Source organism: Ambystoma mexicanum, chromosome 7q (assembly GCF_040938575.1).
Source record: "Ambystoma mexicanum isolate Mex_15411 chromosome 7q, UKY_AmexF1_1, whole genome shotgun sequence".
Lineage (NCBI taxonomy): Eukaryota > Metazoa > Chordata > Amphibia > Caudata > Ambystomatidae > Ambystoma > Ambystoma mexicanum.
The window spans coordinates 1,134,726,769-1,134,742,984 of NC_090941.1; the positions used below are offsets into that span (position 1 = coordinate 1,134,726,769).

General features: G+C 44.6%; 1 pseudogene; it reads left to right on the top strand.

Annotated features, from left to right (window-relative positions):
• LOC138528698 (zinc finger protein 420-like) overlaps positions 1 to 9,098 on the top strand; it is a 41,317-nt pseudogene extending 32,219 nt beyond the window's left edge.
• Positions 9,099 to 16,216: the final 7,118 nt, after the last annotated feature.

Here is a 16,216-nt window from a genome sequence, read left to right on the forward strand (position 1 = left end):
AGTATGTAATACCGGTCACAAGCCTGGAGGTACGAATGCCACCCTTTACCGCGGGCAAACTGTCCCATACAGCCTGTACGAGTCAAGACTAGGTGTGGGCCATTCTGGTAAGGCAGCAGCAGGAGGAGGAGTATGTGGATATATCTCAAGGCTGGCCGCAGATAGGTAGAGCTTGTTGGAGGCTAATACTTGTTTTGGGACCACCTTGTGGCTGCCACTATACACACAGCCATTGAGGCTCCTGCAGCTGGAGTCGGGAGCAGGAGTTGTCTCCAAAGAGCTTTAGTTTCATGCTGGAACCTCACGTACAAACTCCTGAATGTGTCGAGGAGCCTGAGGTTGTAAAGGTTGCCCTTGGTATTGCCCTTAGCAATCATTATGTCCTTTTAGATGTCTGCGATACCTTGGGTGGATGTGACTAGGGCAAGGATAAAAACAAACTAATTGCTGCAAATACCACAACATTGAAGAATGCTGACAAGGGGTGCCTTGAACCGTCAAGGATGCAGAATACCACTTCTAATTCGACTATCATACAGAAACCTGTGGATGCCTCCTGCAACAGTAACTTGTGCACTTGTGGTTCTAAAACCCCAAGAGCTATTACAGTGGAGCATGAAAAACATAAGGAAGCAACCTCCTATCTAAGGAGTGAGGTGACCAAGCTCACCCGTATTGTAAACTCTTCTAAAACCTTGGGTTACGCGTGTGTGACACAACACACCGAAACAGATGGCAAATCCACCTTCATGCAACCTTCCAGAGCACCTGGCAACCCAAGCAATTCTAGACACCCCACAACACATGTGATGAACCCAATACCAAAGGGGGACTCTTGCCCAAGGGAATTTTCATCTCGACCTTTGATTGGCCAAGAGACTGGGTCATACAAGAACCAAAATGCAGGGTTGGCGAGAAGTGGCCAAAGTACTTTCTGCCCACAGTCGTATCGACCTGGGCTAGTTGGAGAACAAATCCAACTGGGAAAGTCCAGTACCTTGACTGAAATCATCGATAGGTTCTCCTCTGCAAACTCACCAGTGAGGCCGTGGAAAATTGCACCTGGCCGTGTGGGTATTGAATCTAAACTGCAGCCCTTATCTAATCCATTTCCATCCCAGCATTCTATGGACTCCAAAGACTGGGGGTTCACAGGACCCACATAACATCGTTTATATGGTGAATGTACCAAGGCTAACGGCTGGATCCTATGAGAGCAAGGAAGCCCTTGTGAATACAGCCATCCAGTGGCTCCGACATGTGAGGGGCTGTCTATCTATTATCCGGGACGACATATGTGGTGTGAAAGAATGCTGATGCTGAGAGTCTGTAGATTTTTTACGACTGACTCTGTTGTGGATGGTTTTCTATCAATCGAGTTACGCGCCTATGCCCCTGCTGGCTCAAATATTGCTCTGCGATTGCACCCACCATCCAGTAGTGTCCTGAACAAATTCCATCCAGGAGTCTCAGTATCTATGCACAACACAGAATACGACCTAAGAATAGACCATGGGTTGGAAGAAGTCGATTGACCGGTCTTGGCTGAACTGGGCTGCTCCCCCCTACTGAGACTATTGATTTGATGCCAGTAACAATTGGGGTTCCACAAGCCCACATCAGGGGTTTGAAGTGATTTGTATGCAGGGAACCTGGGATATGACTACTGTGCTACTCCTGGGTTTTGCTTCTTTTGTTAAACCAGCAACAAGGGACCTACCAGAGTTCATCGACTGGCCATTGAAACAGCCCGCTTGATATATAGTGTCAATCTACAAGCCTGCAATGGCTGGTTTGGCACAGACCAGCCTGCTAAACTTACCTTTGAGGGCCTGATGGTTAGTTCCAGGATTGATTATATTTATTTTTGCCAGTGCTGTGGATTGGGAGACAATTGTTAAACTAAGGGCCTCATTACACGATAAGCGGTAACCATGGCGCTATTAGCGCCATGGTTGCCGCCGGTATTTTACCGTGTCCGCCTTGGTGGATGGCAGAATTACCGCCCTACTCCAAGGTGAGCGGGGGCGGTAATTCCCCATTCACCAAGGCCCTTCCCCATTCCCATTTTTGCCCCCATACGGCATAATGGGAATGGGGAAGGCGCTAATTACGGTACCGCAAATTGCGGTACCGTAATTAGCACCAAGGGCCCTTTGCGGGTTTGTTTTTTAACGCCTGCTAAATGCAGGCGTTAAAGTACCAACCTGCAAAGGGACCTCGTAATAAGGCGGTAAGAGTTAACGGTCACCGGTAGCATTACCGGTGACCGTTAACCCTTACCGCCTTCCGTGTAATGAGGCCCTAAGAATCCTTAGGCGCAGTGAGAGCGTCCATAGCCCAGTTTGTAGTGAAATCAGGGGCTTGTGCTCCTGGGGGAACGCTAGCCGGCCAGGTACCGAAAGTTCATTGATTACCACCACTGGCTGCGCCAGGCAAAGCATTACATGGGCTACAGGTCAATATAGTCAAATTATATCTAGTCTCTATGTTGCCATCGACCCTCATCTCCTTTTAATCTGCGGGGATGGAACTCCCCCTGTGAGCGTTCTGGATGCCTATGACAACTTGGCTCATACCATTTACCCCTTTGTCACTAACCATGCTAAGAAAGTTTGCCAAGAAGCTCTAAAGTCTAAGGGCTGGTTTGACGCAGATTGTAAGACTGTGTAGGCAAGCCTATTGAACTATTTGAACTTGGCAAACCCAGTAGCACAGCATCCTCTGTGATCATTGAGGGAAAACTATAAAGCAATAACACAGAGCAAGAAGTCTGCATATAATCAGGACCGCTGGGATGATCTGAATTTAGCTTGCCGATCGGGTGACACTGTTGGTTTTTGGAGGCTAATTAATGGGAAGGACCTAAATTCATCGGAACCACTAAGGTGCCAAAGTACTTCTGACTCCTGGCATAAACACTTTAGGGCCCTGAATTGTAGCCAACTCACCTGTAAAGAAACATTAGGCATTCCTATGCGGATCGAAGATGTTGTGTTAATAACGCCTGAGGCGGTGGAAAGGGCTGTTATGGCTCTGGGGGCAGGCAAGGCCCCAGGGCCTGACAAAATGGCAATAGATCTTTTCCAGGATGAGGTGTCTGTATAGGACCCTGCCCTATGTCACATATTTCATTCTGTGGTTGATGTGACATGGAAATTGTGCCTATCTACAAGAAGGGTGATAGGCATGTCCTTGGGAATTATAGGCCTATTTCATTCCTCGATGCCACAGGAAATATCTATGCGATGGTGCTTCTGGGTCGACTGCAGGCATGGGAAGATGAAGAGCAGGCAATAAGCCACCTACAGGCAGGCTTTCGCAGGGCTCAAGTAGGGTAGACCAGTGCTTTAGATTGGGTTTGATCTTGTCAAAATACATCATGCTTAACAGGGTTCGAATCTATGCAATTTTTGTAGACCTTTGCAGAGCTTTCGATTGTGTCCCAAGCGAGCTGTTGTGGGAGTCCTTAACTAAGATGGCTGTACCAGTTCACCTCATGAATAACATTTGCAGCCTTTACGCCAGTAATACAGCGTTAGTGAGATGAGGCTTAGGGGGAACTAAGGGAGCCATTACCAGTTGAGAAGGGCGTATGGCAGGGCTGCATATTGTCCCCCTTGCTTTTCAGCATGTATATTAATGAGATTATAAGGGAACTCATGAACCACTGCCTTGATCCTCCTAGGTTTGGTGATGATAGGCTACCAACGTTGTTGCTTGCAGATGACACGTTTATCTTGTCAACCTCACCTATGGGTCTAAAGCATAAATTTGATATATTCAACAAGAAATGTAAAAGCTTACAATTGGTGATTAATACAGAAATACCAACGGCAGTGGTATTTATGCACAAGTCTGCAAAAAGACTACCCTGAGAATTGAAAGCAAGAGCCAAATTCTGGAATAAGTCGCCATGTATGACTATCTAGGTATTCGGTTCTCCAAAAACCTACTCTGGATGAGTCATCGATACAAGGCAACAGCGACAATTGAAAAATATTGTGCGGTGGAATCCGGAGGTTCTTCAATGCTCATGGCAGTAGAGCAGTCTCTCCTGCACTGGAACTCTATAGATCCTAGGCCCTGCCTGCGGCAACATACGGAGCTGAATTCTGGGGCCATCAAAAAGGTGTCCTCCCTCAGTGTTGCACAGAATGATTTCCTACAGGCACTATTAATGCAGTCAAAGGGGGCTCCAATAGCTAGCATTCGATGGGAGTGCTACCTGCCCCCGCTGTTGTTCTATCCACAAGACCCCTGCTCTATTGGGTCAGGATATGGTCTGATGAGCACTTGGCTCGCTATCGTTCAGCGCTAACCAATTTCCTGACCTTAAAAGGGGTCCACACACTTCCATGGTTTAGATTTGTGCGTGCAGAGCTCATCAGACTTCATTTGCCTTTACTCTGGGAGAGCCCACACAGTATAACCCCAAGCTCAAAGTTGAGTATTAAGATTGCTTCCCGTGAAACACTTATTGATCGAATGAAACAGGATTGAATGGTATTGAGCACTGGACGCTTTTAGATGTAATTACATTAACTTGCTTAAATCCACGGATCTCTAGGATCGATTGCTGTACTACTCATACTTTTTCCATCAAAGTATTTCTTGATACCTGCCTGCTGTATCTATGTATCCTTCTTGTTTATAACCTGCATATATGTTTTACCGTGCCCATATCCTGTAACTCTGTAAGCTTTGCACTGTCTTGTTGCTGCACCCTGATACCTCCAGGTCTGATGCGCATTAGAAATAAATAAACAAACAAACAAACATGACCTGTAAATTGTTGCATGGATTTGAGGAATACCCCCATAATGTAATGCCTGGGAACGCATGCTCATTATATGTGCAGCTGCGTACCAACATGTTAAACGTAGCATCCTAGACTGCAAACCGGAAGTCCACTAATAACCCTGTTTGTGTAGCTCATGGTGCCACTCACAAATCTGTCATGCATTTTCTTTTCTTTTGTGATCGATATAATGACCTCAGATTGCGATGCTTGTTACCATCAACGAATGTGAGGTCCGTGCAATTTTCCCTTGAGCTTTGCACAAATGCCAAAGACCAAGCTGCTGTATTTTCTGTTTCAAAATATTTGCACCTGACTTGGCTAAGAAGATCCAACATCTAGTAAGACTGTATACTCATCTGATTGGTGCTGTCTAATTATCCCTGTTAAGTTTTTTAAATCTGTTGAAATTGTGTTGCAGCGACCCGTAAATTTTTATAACTTGTTCTTAAAAAGTTATTGATGTATTTTAAAGAAGTGATGATTAGTTTTAATGTGGTGCTATATTTAGCATTTTTAGATGTGCTGTTGTGTTTTAAATATGAATTGTTTTTTGTATTGTTATGCTTCTATGGCTCTAACTGCCAAATAAAGTTATGTTTCATCATCATTAAAATTAATATAGGGGCCGTTAGTCAGGGAAGAGTTATTAACCCAAGTGATGATGACCCCTCCCACCCCCCCTCCCCGCTGTCTAAATGGCTATTAGCACATAGAGGTGGCAGCAATATAGGTTTTCAAGTGTTGGTGGTGAAGTAAAGAATGTGCATATAGTGAGTAAAGTAAATGGACAAACGGGGCCTCATTACGACCCAGGCGGAAAACCACGGTGCTAATAGCACCATGGTCCATGCCGGAAACTTACCGACTCCACCATCGAGAAAGGGGGAATTACCACCCCATTACAAGGTTGGTGGGGCGGTAATTCCCCCTTCCTCCATGGCCCTTCCCCATTCTTGCCCCATAGAGATCAATGGGAATGGGGAAGGCGCTAAGTATGGTACCGCAAATTGCGGTACCGTACTTGGCACCAAGGTCCCTTTGTGGGTCCCTACTTTAACGGCTGGTGTAGACCAGCCGTTAAGGTCGGGTCCCGCAAAGGGACCTCGTAATCAGGCGCTAATGGGTTAACGGCGCAGCAGCATTTTACGGCGCCATTAACTCATTAGCGCCAGGGTCGTAATGAGGCCCACTGAGTTAAATGTGGTTTTATTTTGTAGCATTTAAATCGCAAGGCTGTTTTTCAATTCAATCTTGGCAAAACTGGAGCAGGTTTAAAAGGAGCATGTGTTAAGTGCCATGTAAAAATAAAGTGAATGTATTCCCCAGGGTGTCGCTTTTTCTTTGGTGTGTTAAATGGGATGCTGCTGCAAAAAAAGGTACTGTTTAAAAGCAAGTGTCACGTTGAAAGAAAGTGCATTGTTTCCCTTTCGACTTTTAACGACAGAATGCTCAGAATTCAGTGAATACCAGTAGTTATGGACTTCATTATAAACATTCTGATTGGCTGAGAGGAGGTAATTAACGATCCCCATGTGCTGATAATTATTTAAAAAAATGAGAAGTCACAATGCAGCGTGAAACGGATATATGTACAGAAGTAGTTTGCCTTTATACTGGTGCGATTATGATATTTTGGAAAGTTACTTTTAGGGATTAACAGGTGAATTTGCTTGATTTGGAGTTACTCCCAAAATAGACGGAGTGGCTCTCAAATTGAACCAGCATCTAATCAGTCAAAAGGATTAAGTGTACAGGGTAGAGAAGGACAATTCATTGCGAGAAGACCAAGGGCCTGCCTTGTCAGAATGGGGGAGGAAGGTGAAGAGGGGTATTCAGAGGTAGTTCCAACTCTGGTGGCAGCTGAGAGGGCCCGGATGCTTGTATGCAAAAAATGTAACTGCCACGTGTCCTGACAAAAATGTTCAACAGAATTTTTCTTCTTGTTGTAGATATCAAGAAATAGAAAGTGACCAGTGTGACCAGCCCATGAGAACCAAAGAAACGTCACTACATTCATCATGCCCATCAAATGAAAACAGAGCGACAAGTGACCCCTGCATCCGGACGATCCAGCGTAGAGTTTCTCGGATCAAGGGGAGGGAGAGATCTGCATAAGAATCCCGTAAGCATACGGGGCAGCACCAAATATGGCGTGGTCCCGCCAGAGATCAACAGTAGGACACTGGGCTTATGGACTAAGCCACTAAACCACCAAGGAAAGTTCCAGAGACTTACCAACTCTCAGGGAGACGGGTTCCAAATCACGAACAATCCCATTGAACTCTATCTTCCTCCATTACACAGGGAATAATCGTGGGGTGCCAGTGGGCGTGTCTTAAGCCTATTTTCAAATTTCCACCACACACATACACTTCCCAGGACGGGGAAGAAAGCTCTGATTGGTTGCTGCAGGAGGTGAAAAAGGTAAACGGGCAATAGACAACATTGTATATGGTTAGCTACGAGCTACTGTGTATGTTGTCCTATCAGATGTCACTCACAACCCCCTCACTGTAAAATATCTGAGGGCTGCCCAGCTATAAATCTCTATTTCCCCATTGAATTTACTGTATTACAAAACATTACTTGAAGTAGTGAAAGTGAAATTCACCGCCAGGTGCGGCCTATTCACCAGGCGGCACCTATTCATGGTTTGGATGGGGCCACATTCTTCTAGATATTTGCTCCAGCATTGTACATTCAAATCGTAGAATTATCCCAGTATATGTTGTCCTTTTTTCGCTGTTGATTGATGAAGGTTCTAAAGGGTTTATTTTGTTATATTTGCTGAGAATGGACTGTGCCTAGGTCTTGAGCTCCTACTTTACTCTGAGGCATGACCAAAATGGCTTCACCCAGGATCACCCAGTGAGTTTGTGGGTGGGGAGCCAAATGATAATGAACAGCTCACCATTAGGTCTATTGAAATTTACCCTGTGAGATGACGTAAAATAATATGTGAAACCTCTGCTTCTTTCAACAGAGAATGAGCAGCCATCAAAGGATCCATACTGAGGAGAAGTCCTACGAGTGCATGGATTGTGATAAGTACTTTACACAACTGACAATACATCAGAGATCCCATACAGGGGGGAGACCATTCAAGTGCTTGGAATTTGATGAAAGCTTCGCCTGTTCCTCAAATCTGTACCAACACCATAAGACCCATACTGGGGTGCGACCATACCAGTGTACGCAGTGTGAGAATAGCTTCACCCTTAGCTCACATCTGTATCAGCATCAGAGGATCCATAATGGGGGGGCGACCATACCAGTGTACAGAGTGTGATAAAAGCTTCACTCTGAGCTCTAATCTGCAGCAGCATCAGAAGATCCATACTGGGGAGCGACCATACCAGTGTACGGAGTGTGAGAAAAGTTTCACTGATAGATCAAATCTGTATCAGCATCAGAAGATACATAATGGGGAGCGACCATACCAGTGCTCCGAGTGTGGGAAAAGATTCACACGGAGATCAAATCTGCACCAGCATCAGAAGATCCATACTGGGGAGCGACCATACCAGTGTACAGAGTGTGAGAGAAGCTTCACCCAGATCTCCCATCTGTACCAGCATCAGAGGATCCATACAGGGGAGCGGCCATACCAGTGTACGGAGTGCTTGAAAACCTTCACTTGTCGCTCTACTCTGTTCCAACATCAGATGATTCATACAGGGGAGAAGCCCTATCAATGCCTAGAATGCAACAAAAGCTTCAGTCGCGCCACAATGCTGAACCGCCATCAAAGGACCCATACTGGGGAGAAGCCCTATGGGTGCACAGAATGTGGTAAACACTTTAATCAGGCATCATCCCTGAAGAGCCACCAGAGATGCCACACCGGAGAGAAACCATACCAGTGTAGGGAGTGTGATGAACGCTTTACCCATAAGAGTACTCTTTACAGCCATCAGAAGAGCCATATTGGGGAGCATCCATACCACTGAACGGAATGAGATCAAGGTTTCACACAGGCCTCATCGCTGTTAAAAAACAGACAGTTCGTACCAGGTAGCGAGCTTAACATTGTACAGTGCTATTGCATCTTGACTTATTATTTGTGAACACTTGTTTCTTTCCTGTGAACCTTATCCCACAATCATTGTTTGTATTTAGTGTAAGGATTGGCAATAGGTTATTCTTAGTATAGGCCCTTTTATTTAACAAGACACCACTAGGACTGCCTTATTATCATTTGATGTTGTACCTTGCTCCCATATTAGATGTAGGTTTAGATTAGGCGTTTTTCCAACCTGCTTATACAGTTTAATAAACACCCTTGAACTGTGAACACTTGTGTCTGTCTTTACTGTTGCCACCATGAGTTTGTTACAGCCGTCAGCGGTGAGTGGTTTCCAAGACGGGCATTTTAAGTGAAAAGTGCATTTGTACAACTGCTCAATGTAAAACCACTTTTTATTTTTTGATTGGTTCATTTGATTTCATTTTGGAATCTTATTCCAAGATAATCAAAGTTATTGACCTCTTGAAGAGTTAATCGTCTAATATAATGTTGTCCTGAAGCGTGTAAGAAGGAAGGCAAACCACAGACATGGTTTTCTATCTATTGATGATACAATTTCTCTATTTGCAGAAATTATTCATAATATAGAATTATTTTTGCAAACCATATCTTGTCTTAGATATAAGGACAGCATCAACCGCACATAGGAGGATGCCGATATTTGTGTTACCTATCCTGCAGGCTTCAACTCCTGAGCCTGATATTTCGCTTTCCAGATCATTAATATATAAAAGAAAAGTAATCTGACAAGGAGAGAACCTTGGCGTGCCCCGTTCGTAACTGGAAATGGCACAGTCTGCTCACTGCTCTGGCCCAACATGACCACTGCTGTGATGAGCTTGTACAATCTTCTAATGGGATTTAGAATACCAGCAGGAACATTTGAGTTCATAAAAACTAACCACAGTACATCTCAGTTTATAGAATCAAAAGCAGTTTGAAAACCAATAAAAACAAGATATAAAGGGACTTTCTGTAAAATTACAAATTTGGTTAATACTTAAAAAAGGCAGAACGCCTGGACGATAATACCAATATCGCAAGTAAAACCTGCCTGCATTTCGGAAATAACACATTCATTGTAGACCCATTCTTACCGTCAATTAAGCTGATGGGCCTATGTTTACCAGGTAAGGTGTGGTCGTCTCTTTTAAAAATCAGAATGATTTCCGCAGTTCGCCAACTTGGCGGAACATAATTGGATGAATATAGGTAATTTAAAAAAACAGGTTAAAAACGGAACCTAAATAGAAGGATCTTCCTTAAAGACGTCGATGGGTATTTGATCGGGGCCTGCGGCCGTGCCCTTCTTTTTTAATTCAATACCCGTCTTGACGTCCATTTCCGTGATTTTGTAGCAATCTTTCTTTTTTTACTAACCATCTTTATTACTTTTTGAAAAGAAAAAGGTACAAAACAATCTCCAGAGATACACAAACAATAGATCTGCCACAGTGCGGTGACTGTCCCGCCTCCCACAACCCCCACCCCCTAGTGTTGCTGCTCCTTTGTGGATCACAGATCTCAAATCCTTCTCAATGTGCTGCCCTTTCCCGCTGTACTTTATAGCACTCTTGATAGGGCTCGTCCTCCATGGTGTTATAACATTTGTTGAAGGTAGCAAAGGACTCTTTTCTAACCGTGTCTCACCTATCACACTTAGGACCACTCACTTGCTCCCTCTACACGTCATTATGCACGCCGCCTCCTGGCAACAATGCTCGTCTGCTAATCATGCCCTTTATGCCTGTGACTGACCCTGACATCGCCCGCTTATCACGCTATCCTTCATTGTTCCTTTGATAGAAACAACACCTCTCCTCAATTTTGCACATCATGCTGTTTTAGACTTGTGCAAACTTATTTTCAATTATCGCGCGCATATGTCAATATTGACAACTTTTTATATAACCATTAAGTAAAGCCACTCAGTAAAGTATAAACACTGGCGCGTAGATGGCCGCGTGCCCAACACGATAAAGACATGTGGGCCGATTCCCGACAAGGAATTATGCATCCATTAGGTGAGTTCTCCATCCAATTTCCCATCTACCGACTTCTGTTTTTGACAAAGGTATCTGTTAGTGTTTTACTAATGGGCCACATGTTGTTATCGGCAGCGCATCTACAAGCGCAAGCTATCTTCAAACTGAATATCCAGCATCGACATGGCAGGATCACTGCAATCCTAGGCATGTCTTCTCAATTCCATTATTTATTCACTTGCCTTCCTCACTCTGCTCCAACCCAATGGGCTACCCCAGCGTGTTACATATTGCTGTTGGTAGTCTCTTTGAGCTTTGTGCAACCAGATTGTTCAAAATCTTATCTACTATACTGTCATGGCGGATCTCTGTTCTTTCAAAATGCGATTTCAACCGGCTCTTAGCCACCATTACTCTCGTTATATATATTTTTGTATGATATGATATGATTGGTTATTTATAACGCGCTTAATACCCAGAGGTGTCTAAGTGCGGACATGGAGATCGAACCTGGTCTTTCTCCCAAGGCGAGCACTTTGCCCCTGAGCTATCCCGACACTAACATGTGATCCCAGCTCTTCACAGAACGTTATAAGAGAGCCAGCCATTGTTGTCAAGTCATACTATGAACCTGCCAATGTTTACAGGACAGACTGGTAAGTCAATGTTACTACCAACCACCACCACTGCTGAGCAGCATCCCCTTTTCCCTCTAATTAGGACTATTGTCATCCTTCACAGTTCCACACACAGGACCTTTTACCATCTGCATTTCAAGCATGGTAATAACTGGAACATTACAAGGGACCATTGGGGTAAGTGCACACTAGCGCCATGATTCTTTGTGTCACTGACATATCCGAACTATTATTCTCTGTGGGCCACCCACTTATTTGCTTTCATTTCATGCGATATACAGGTCAATCGAAGACGCCAGCTTTGGAAAGTCCCACTTGAACTTTCCTAGTATCCCTGCCATTTACACAGTAACCCTACCCCGGTCACCATGACACTTCCCAACCTCTCTGACACTACAAGACAAGCATGGCCCACCGACCACACCAGTGCTTCACCTCACCAAATGGTGACACCATCGGTTTTGGGACTTTTGGGTGCTTCTTCGACTTCAGCTTCTTTCATTGCATAAAGAACGTATGAGATTTCTTATGGCACCAGTCCACAACAAATTACGCACTCGATAGAATTTAAAAATGTTTTTCACTAAGTTACTAATGTATTGTATGTTGAACCCTTATGTTTTGAATGATTTTCATCCACATGTCCATCTTTTGCTTTTCCTGTCCTTGCCCCTCTTACCTTAACCATGGTATGTATTGATCATTTCTGTATTTTTATGCAATTGTTTGATACCGTGAATTTTTCAGATTTTCTTTTCGACTATCAGCCTTGACAAAGACCAAGTGTTGAAACACGTGTTGGCTGAAGTGTTTCATCGAGCATTCAAGATGAAACCTTTTCTTGTTTTGACTAAGCATATGATTAATTCATTTACAACTTCATGGCTACCGCGAACCACTAGGACCAACCTGCCAGTCTACCAAAGGAGTACAGTTGGCCAAAATGGGAAAATCAATTGTTTCCCTGGATAAAATGTTCAACTTCATGATGGTTTTCTAGTTTATTTAATGAAAATACTGTGAAAATAAGCTCTTTGCTCCCCCCCCCACTCTATGGCCAGACTCCCAGGGTCCTCTCCCCTCACCCACTTGTGAGGCAAAAAACCGTGGGATCATCTTTGACTCCTCTCTCTCTTTCTCTCCACACATCATGCACCTTGCCAAGAAGTCCAATTTCCAGCTGCATCGCCTCGGGCATGTTACCTTTCCTCGCCGCCCCCCAGAAGCTCAATGTCTCCAGAGCCCTGGTTCTCTCTAGGCTAGACTACTGCAACAGCTCAACCTGCCTCTTTCCTCCCTTTGCCACCTTCAAACTAATCCAGAATAGGACTGCAAGACTTATCCTTGGCCTCAAGCCCAGGGACTACATCTCTCCTACCCTAAAATCTCTCCACTGGCTCCCGATGACTGCAAGGATCACATTCAAGACCCTTTGCATCATCCACAAGGCTGTCTGGGGCCTCTTTCCATCCCGCTTTTCCTCCCTATATACCTCCCGGACAGAGTCCTTCAGTCTTCTGGCTCCGACTCTCTGCAGGTGAAATGTTTCGCCAAGCAGAGACTGGGGGTGGGTAGATCATTGGCTGACTTCTCCCTCTGGACATGAGTCGGATCTTCTTAAGTTCCGGAAACTTCTCAAGACTTTCCTTTTCTCCTCTTCCTTCCGTGCTAACTCTCCATCTGCCGCTGCGACTGGGGCCTGGTCCCTTCAGAGTCATACAGGGGCCAGACCACCCCCTGCCAGTCCCCCCAGTATCCTTGCCAGCACTTGCCCTCAGTCTCCCTTTCCCAGACTAGCCCAATTTGGTCCTTTCGGTCCACTACACCCCTCCCTTCCCCTGGCACTTGTCGCCTTGGCCCACCCAGCACTTGCCCAACCCTTCCCTTGGTGATACCCCACTCCTGCACTTCTCCCTCTACCTCCTCCCCCCTTGCACTTACAACCTTGTCATGCAGTTGCATGGTAGGATTGCCACATGGCCAATATAACCGTTTTTGTTATTATACCTTTGATTCCCATGCCCCTCCTCCCATCTTGTTGTGTGGCACTTGGAAACACCTGTGTAAAGGCGCAATGCAAATGTCCAAGAAAATAAAAATGAAAAAAGTGCCAGAACCTTTTTGTATCATGGCTGCCTTGAGCTTTGATTTGATCAGGTGTTCCCATTTGTCTTGCTCTGCAGCCTTTTTCTTTGATTGATATTAGGCTCATATACTGCACGGGAGAGCTGGATTCTGTGTTGATTCTGTGTTGATCATGTGTTGTCTTAATCAAATTGGTCAGTCTGTAGCATACTTTTATCATACCATGCGATACACTTCCTAATGATGGTGTTAATCTGTGAGGCAGCTAAAGTTACAAAGGGAAAGGTAATATTCACTATTGAAGAATACAATGTTTCTGCAGTAGTTTGCTCAGGGATTGTTTCACAAACAGCAGGACTCGAACAATGGGATTAGGTGGCATACAGGGCAGGGGCAAAGGAGCAGTAATCTGTGTCACTCCATTTCATTCTCTTGTGATTGTTAGATGATCTAACTTCAACGGAAGGACTGTCTAGTGCTATATCATCTTGTGGGAAGGGAACTGAGTTCAGAGATAGTCAGACATGGTCATTATCGCTCTCGACCTAGGTCATAACCGGCAATGACTTTGCAATGTGCCAGTGCTGCAGTTATAAAAAATGTAGTCGATGCGACTAGATGGGATGCCCCCTCTAAAAGTAACTGCGTTGGTTTGGTCATTACAGCCGCGTAGGCCCAACGTAAGCAATAAAGATGCTAGTTTGTATTTGGATTTATTTTATTTGTAGAGCGCCTCCAGCCTGAGGCAGCTAAGCGCTGTTCTTACAGTTTTTACAGTGTTACATATAGCATTCCATTATTTACAATGGCACGGGATATACATTTTAACATTTACTATCTTACATACAATTTACAGCAATGACTGGTGTTACGGTGGTAGCTAGTTAGGTAAGTTATGATCTTGATTCTGCAACCAAGTTTTTAGTTTGTTGCAGAAAGCCATGAATGAGGGTTCAGCTCTAATGGATATAGGATGTGAATTCCATTATTTTGCGGGCATGATTGGGAAGCTGATCCCCCCCCCATCCCCCGCTTGTTGTTGGTTAAAATGGAGTCTCTCAATGTTTGCCCATGGTTAAAATGGAGTCTCTCAATGTTTGCCCATGGTTAAAATGGAGTCTCTCAATGTTTGCCCATGGTTAAAATGGAGTCTCTCAATGTTTGCCCATGGTTAAAATGGAGTCTCTCAATGTTTGCCCATATGCCAGAGAACGTTAGCTCTCTGACGTTGAGCAATGCCAATTCTGTACCGAGCCATAGACAAGAAGCAGACTGTATAGACCCAAGACAATGATGAGTTTCAGCAAAATCCTGTAATTGGATTTTAATAACCTGTGGCAGGATTTCAGCCAAAAGTGGGGCGTTGGCTATACGATGATACCTTTAAGGGTTGTCGGGCACCTCTGATGGCTTCTTCAACTGCTTTGTAATTCAAGATTTTTTCAAAGATGTTTTTTCATTAAATCAACTTGTCTGGCTATCCTTTAATAATATGAGTGGGGCAGAGATTTCTGAGGGAGGATGTACGTTTTATATCATACATTGTTGGCTCCCTGTTTGGGGGCGCTTCCCAATCAGGGAGCTTGTAACAGGCTGTATTCATGGTTATATGTCATTCTGAGCTCACAGGCCCCATACTCTGTCCCTCTCCTGCTCTTCCCTATGCCCCACATTACCCTTAGCACCTGCAAAGAAGTCAACGTGGGTGATAAAGGCGAAACCTACCTTACATTCGTTCCCACAAGATGCTGCGTCCGTCATCATAAGCAACACTGAAAATTGACTGTATCTCTTCCAGAAACAGCATCACTGGACACAAGTTTTTTTCTTATAATTTTTACATTTATTTTAGCCTTAAGCACCCTCTTTTTCACAGGTATTAATGGCAATATTACTCTTGGTGTTGGGCTGGCCCTGCTGGTAACGTCACTCAAGTGACCCTCGCTTTACTCTGGCCTTTAACTTTGGTTGACAGGCCGGTACCAGCAGGGTCGGCCTGCTGCGGGTTATATCGCTTCATTAAATTAAATTCATTAGAGGTAATCTGTTTGAATTGATACTGGTGATGATAACAGAGTGGTGTTGTCAATGCTCTTTCTTTTGATCAGATGGGCCTAAGAATGTGTTCCTCAGTTAATAGGATGCAATAGGCCTACTTTGAGCCTCTGTGTCATCCGAGGCTGGAATGTTCTTGTTTATTTCCAGGGTCCAATGGCTCTCCTTTCAGTATGTTACCTGTGGCTGGGGATGTGTTCTTCATTTCCCAGGATCCAATGTCTCTCCTTTCAGTATGTTACCTGTGGCTGGGGATGTGTTCTTCATTTCCCAGGATCCAATGGCTCTCCTTTCAGTATGTTACCTGTGGCTGGGAATGTGTTCTTCATTTCCCAGGATCCAATGGCTCTCCTTTCAGTATGTTACCTGTGGCTGGGAATGTGTTCTTCATTTCCCAGGATCCAATGGCTCTCCTTTCAGTATGTTACCTGTGGCTGGGAAGGTGTTCTTCATTTTCCAGGATCCAATGGCTCTCCTTTCAGTATGTTACCTGTGCTGAGAATGTTAACTTCATTTCACAGGATCCAATGGCTCTCCTTTCAGTATGTTACCTGTGCTGAGAATGTTAACTTCATTTCACAGGATCCAATGGCTCTCCTTTCAGTATGTTACCTGTGGCTGG